Genomic DNA, 6,000 nt, shown 5'->3' on the forward strand with positions numbered 1-6,000 from the left:
GTTTTCCAAAAACAATGATCAGTAGTAAGCCCACTCTCTCAGAGCTAAGATTTTTATATCCTTTAAAAGAATCTGATAAAGCATGCATTTCAGGATCATTTGGATCGCAACGGAGCACTGCATAGTTGTATGCAAACACATACAAAAAGGTGTAGGTTAGGTCAGGTGCCTCACACCTGTAATCCCAACACTTTGGGAGACTGAAGCGGGAGGATTGCTTGACCCCAGGAGTTTGAGGCTGCAGTGAGCTATTGTCACACTGGGTGACAGAGTGAGACCCTGTCTCTATTTTTTAAAAAAAGATGTAGGTTAGTTTCTTAAGTACCTTTGCAAATCTACAAGCTGTGTTGTTAAAGACATTTAAAGAAGGATCGGCTCTTCAGCATCAAAATGTAGCTCAGGGTTATTTGCATATTTTATAATATTGCATATTTGCAGTTATTTGCATATTACCAAATCCAGTATTAAATCAAGAACATTTAGTAATTAATGTAGTTTAACTCTCCTTGTTTTTGTATTAAATATTAAAGATAATATAAAGAATTTATAGATAAATTCAGAAGTAATTGACTTAATCATGTTCTAAGTTAACAACAGCAAGAGCCCAGCAAAATCTAAATTTGGTATTGATTGGCCTGAGGGAGATTTGAGTTGAGAAAAATTTTTGCCTAAGATGCTGGTCTGGAGAGATTTGCTCCTACTAGAAATGCTCCCACACTCTTGCTACTTAATGCACTCAGATTATCTCATTTTATGTTCAGATCATTATTTAAGTTATAATTTAACAGATATCTGAAAATGTGTTAGCACAATGTTGATGAACTGCCTCTAACAAAGCTGGATGAGGAGATGGCACATGAAAGGGAAAAGAGCATTTGGTTAAAAGAAACCAAAGTGTGACTTTCACTGTAAAAAATAGTCATATTAACTTAGCCAGATATTATCTAATTGCTGATGCATTTTGCAGAATATATCAAATTCATCAAATGTAATGCTAAATGTTAAAACTGAGGAAGGTGTCATGGTAACACAACTCAGCCAGGAATACTGATTTGGAAGGCCTATACTATTCTTCACAAACCATACGGGGAGTAAGAGTACTTATTGCATAATGCTAAAGAATGAATCATCAGCCAGCCATGGCAGCTCATTCCTGTAACCCCAGCACTTTGAGAAGCCAAGGCAGGAGAATCACTTGAGCCCAGGAGTTCAAGACCAGCCTGGGCAGCCTGAGTAACATAGGGAGACCACATCTCTACAAAAAAAGACAGATTAAATGAGCCAGACATAGTGGCACATGCTGTAGTCCTAGCTACCTGGGCGACTAAGGCAGGAGGATCTCTTGAATCCAGCAGTTCAAAACTGCAGTGAGTTATGACTGTGTCACTGCACTCCAGCCTGGGCGACAGAGCAAGACTCTGTCTCAAAAATAATAATAATAATAATAATAATAAAATGAACCCTCAAAGCCACACATGTTCAGTACCTACAGATAGAATCACAGAGCAACCCTTTCCATGAGAATATAAAGACAGAATCATGAATGCTGTCCTTCTACTGCTTGGTGATGTTATTTCTGATACTATATAGTACAGTCTTCTCTCTTAGTATCTCAGGTTTCCTAAAGTGGGAACATATTTTCTTCAACACCTGCCTGTTACTCTGGCAACTTATAAGACAGGGAAAATTAATTAGAAGGTACTTGGGATGACGAGAACTGATTAATCTAGAGGGATTTTACTGTGGATGAGGATAGAGCCTTTGGAAAGAGTTCCCATTGGTATGATGTGTGTGCAGTGAGAGATAAGACCCAGGAGAGATTAAGATTTTAGTGTTGTGGGGAAGGCGTGGAGATGGCCCTCCACATCCCCTCTCCAAGATAGTACTTTCTGCCCACCTACAGGGAGTACGGTTAGTAAACAGCCTCCACTGGCAGCTGTGTCAGGGCCTGCCTCAGCTGCAGAGACCTATACCAGCGCCTGCAGAGACAAATACCCAGCTCCTAAGCAAGCTAAAGTGAAGGAAGGACTTTTGCTTTCAAGGTCCTAAGTAAAGGAAGTTTGTTTTCCAAAATCAATGATCAGTAGGAAGCCTGCTCTCTCAGAGCTAAGATTTTCATATTCTTCAAAAAAAATCTAATAGAGCCTGCATTTCAGGATCATTTGGCCTATGCCCTTACCCAAGATCACCCCTTCCTGGGTGATCTAGTGAATCTAGTGAATAAACAAGAGAGTACAAAGGCAGAGTCATTTCAGCCTCATGTGGGACAACCTGATGGGCATTTCTCACCCAGAGCTTCCTGTTGGGTTGACTGAGTCTTTGTAGGGCCTGCACTGCAATTTGATTTCTCACTCTGCCCAATCCTGCTATCTGCCACTTCCTTTCATAGGTTTGATCCTTTGAACCCCAAACTCTATCTCAGCATCTGCTTCTAGGGGACCTAACCTCAGAAGCTGGTGATTCACAGGCACAAAAAGAGGAGATAACAGAACATGCACATTTTGACTTGACGCATCATCTGTGCTAGTCACTCCATGGCTTGCCTTTTTGTTGTTGTTGTTGTTGTTTTGTTTGTTTGTTTGGTTTTGATACAGAGTCTTGCTAATTTTCGTATTTTTTTAGTAGAGACGGGTTTTCGCCATGTTGGCTAGGCTGGTTTCGGCCTCCTGACCTCAGGTTATCCGCCCACCTAGGCCTCCCAAAGCACTGGGATTACAGTCATGAGCCACCATGCCCAGCCAATGGCTTTTCCTATGTTTGTTGTTTTGTGTTGTTGAAGACCACATTGTAATTCTCCCACTTTTTCCCATTCTGTCTGTATCAATAAGAATTTTACCAGGGAACAGATGGACATTCAATTTTAAGGGGATAGCACTCCTCAATGATTTAGGAGAATTTAATAAAAGGACTATTAACAAAGGTGGGGACAGGGTTAAGGGAAACCAACAAAGGACGTAACATACCCAGGTAGGCAGGAATGTGACCACTGACTGGAGAGAGCTTAGGAGAGGACGGCCGAACAGGAACTTGAAGTCTTCAGTAAAGGAACTCAGTCAAGATAACCTCACCCTGCTCCCACCTTCTGACCTCCTGATGCAGCCTCCCACTTGCCAAACCCAGCCAAATGCCAGCAAATAATGGAACCCATTGAAGCAGTCCTAAAGGTCTGTGTTCCAGGGACACTGAGCAGAATGGCAGAATTAAGAGTGGATTAGGGGGAGCAAAAAGAGAATACCCCCACACACTGTCATTATTCCTTTACAAGTTGTTTCAGAATAATAGTATGCAGCATTCTTTACATCCAAGATATGTGTGTGATTTTTGCTCATCAGGGAACCAAACTGATTAGTCTCATCAAGAGGCAGGAAAGAAAATTAAAGTTTGTTGAGCACCAACTTTGAACAAGTGAGCTTAATATCTCGCATACAAATCTCATCTTCTAAGATAGGTATTATTTATTGAATACCTATGGTGTGTCAGGCATTCTTCTAGGGACTGGAGATATAGGAATGAACAGGACAAAGTTCCAGCTCTCATAGACCTTGCATGCTTATGAAGGGAGGCAGACAAGAACAAGTAAACAAATAAACGAGATAACTTCAGGTAGTGATAAGTTATTATGGAGAAAAATATTTACTTAGATAAGGTTGTCTCGGAAGGCATCGCTGGAGTGACATTTGACTTAAGACCGGGGGATTGGGGAGACAGAATTACTGTGCAGAGGAAAGAATTAATGAGGAGGTTATACTTCATTGTCTGAGGCTTCATTACCCCGGATTTAAAGACAAAAATAAAGAAGGCATACACATGCATTAGAGTATGTCAGAAAAAAATGGCCTTGGCCAGGCGCGGTGGCTCACGCCTGTAGTCCCAGCACTTTGGGAGACTGAGGCAGGCAGATTATCTGAAGTCAGGAGTTTGAGACCAGACTGGCCAACATGGTGAAACCTCGTCTCTACTAAAAAAAAAAGAAGAAAAAAATACAAGAAGTAGCTGGGCATGGTGCATGCGCCTGTAAACCCAGCTACTCAGGAGGCTGAGGCAGGAGAATCACTTGAATCTGGGAGGCAGAGGTTGCACTGAGCTGAGATTGCTTCACTGCACTCCAGCATGGGCGACTCTGTCTTAAGGTAGAAATGAACTTGGCCTATATATTCAAGAAACATCAAGGCAAGTGAAGAGTAATAGGAGATGAAGCAAGAGGCACAGACACGAGGAACACAATCATGCAGGGTCTTTTTGCTGTGGAAGTGTGGAGTGTTAGTTTTTTTCTAAGTACAATGGGAAGCCATAGGAAGTTTTAAGGAAGAGAGTAATATGATTTGTGTTTTTATCATATAACGTTCTTTTTTTGCTTTGGTAACTCCTACTTATTCTTTAGGTGTCTTAGGTTCTTAGGTTAAATTACTTAATAAATAGAGCCAGGCGTAGTGGCTCACACCTATAATCCCAGCACTTTGGGAGGCCGAGCCAGGTGGATCACAAGGTCAGCAGTTCAAGACAAGCCTGACCAACATTGTGAAACCCTATCTCCACTAAAAATACAAAAAAATTAGCTGGACATGGTGGCACCTTTAATCCCAGCAACTTGGGAGGCTGAGGCAGGAGAATTGCTTGAAACCGGAAGGCGGAGGTTGCAGTGAGCCGAGATTGCGCCGCTGCACTCTAACCTGGGCAATAAGAGCAAAACTCTGTCTCAAAAAAAAAAAAAATTAATAAATATATCACTCAATAGCTTTTTACTGAATGAATGAATACATACATGAATAAATAAATGAAGTCATTCCTTTTCAAGAAGTCATGCCTCATGACTAAATGAAATTCTGTACTGAGTTGTGTAGCTCAACTGCTCTCTCTCTCATTTAAAAAAAAAATTCAATTATATCTTTTGATTAATTTTTTTCAATCAGATCTAGCTTTTCCCATATTAATCTTTGTCACTGGATTGATAGTAGCAGTAGCAGTAAAAGTCCAAACACCCAGCATGCAAAGCTATGAAAAGCCTTTGGATTCCCAAATACTTCAAGGATGTTGGACAGGTTTCTGTATATAAATAGGTTAATGAGCAACAGCCTAGAAATATTTAATATTCCTACTAATTCCCAATCATCAATACCCTAGATGTCTATAAAGAACTCAGATGGGCTGGGTGCAGTGGCTCATGCCTGTAATCCCAGCACTTTGGGAGGCCGAGGTGGGCAGATCACTTGAGCTCAGGAGTTCAATACCAGCTTCGCCAACATGGCGAAACCCCGTCTCTACTAAAAACACAAAAATGAATCAGGCATGGTGGTGCGCACCTGCAATCCCAGTTACTCCGGAGGCTGAGGCAGGAGCTTAAACTCGGGAGGCAGAGGTTGCAGTGAGCTGAGATCACGCCATTACACTCCAACCTGGATGACAAGAGTGAAACTCCGTCTCAAAAAAAAAAAAAAGTACGACTCAGATGTGCCAATGTAAGATACTCTTACACCATTCTCTCCCAAATCATCCTCCTTTATTCCCTGTAGCCATCCCTTTCTCTTTTATGTACCCTCTCCTCCCTCTTGCCTTTTTGGTGTCCACAGTACTAGATACCTCGTGCTTCCAAGTTTCTTTAAGAAAAAAAAAAGTCAGTAATTTAATATTTACACCTCCCCCAAATAATTATATACATATATATATATATATATTTTTTTTTTTTGACACAGAGTCTTGCTGTGTCACCCAGGCTAGAGTGTAGTGGTGTGATTTCAGCTCATTGCAACCCCCACCTCCCAGGTTCAAGTGATTCTCCTGCCTCAGCCTCCCGAGTAGCTGGGATTACAGGCACCCACCAATGTGCCCAGCTAATTTTTTTGTTTTTTTTTTTTTAGTAGAAACGGGGTTTCACCATCTTGGCCAGGCTGGTCTCGAACTTGTGACCTCACGATCCTCCCGCCTCGGCCTACCAAAGCGTTGGGATTACAGGCGTGAGCCACAGCGCCCGGCCAATAATTATATTTTTAAAAGCATGTATTG

Source organism: Mandrillus leucophaeus, unplaced genomic scaffold, assembly GCF_000951045.1.
Source record: "Mandrillus leucophaeus isolate KB7577 unplaced genomic scaffold, Mleu.le_1.0 Scaffold730, whole genome shotgun sequence".
Classification (NCBI taxonomy): domain Eukaryota; kingdom Metazoa; phylum Chordata; class Mammalia; order Primates; family Cercopithecidae; genus Mandrillus; species Mandrillus leucophaeus.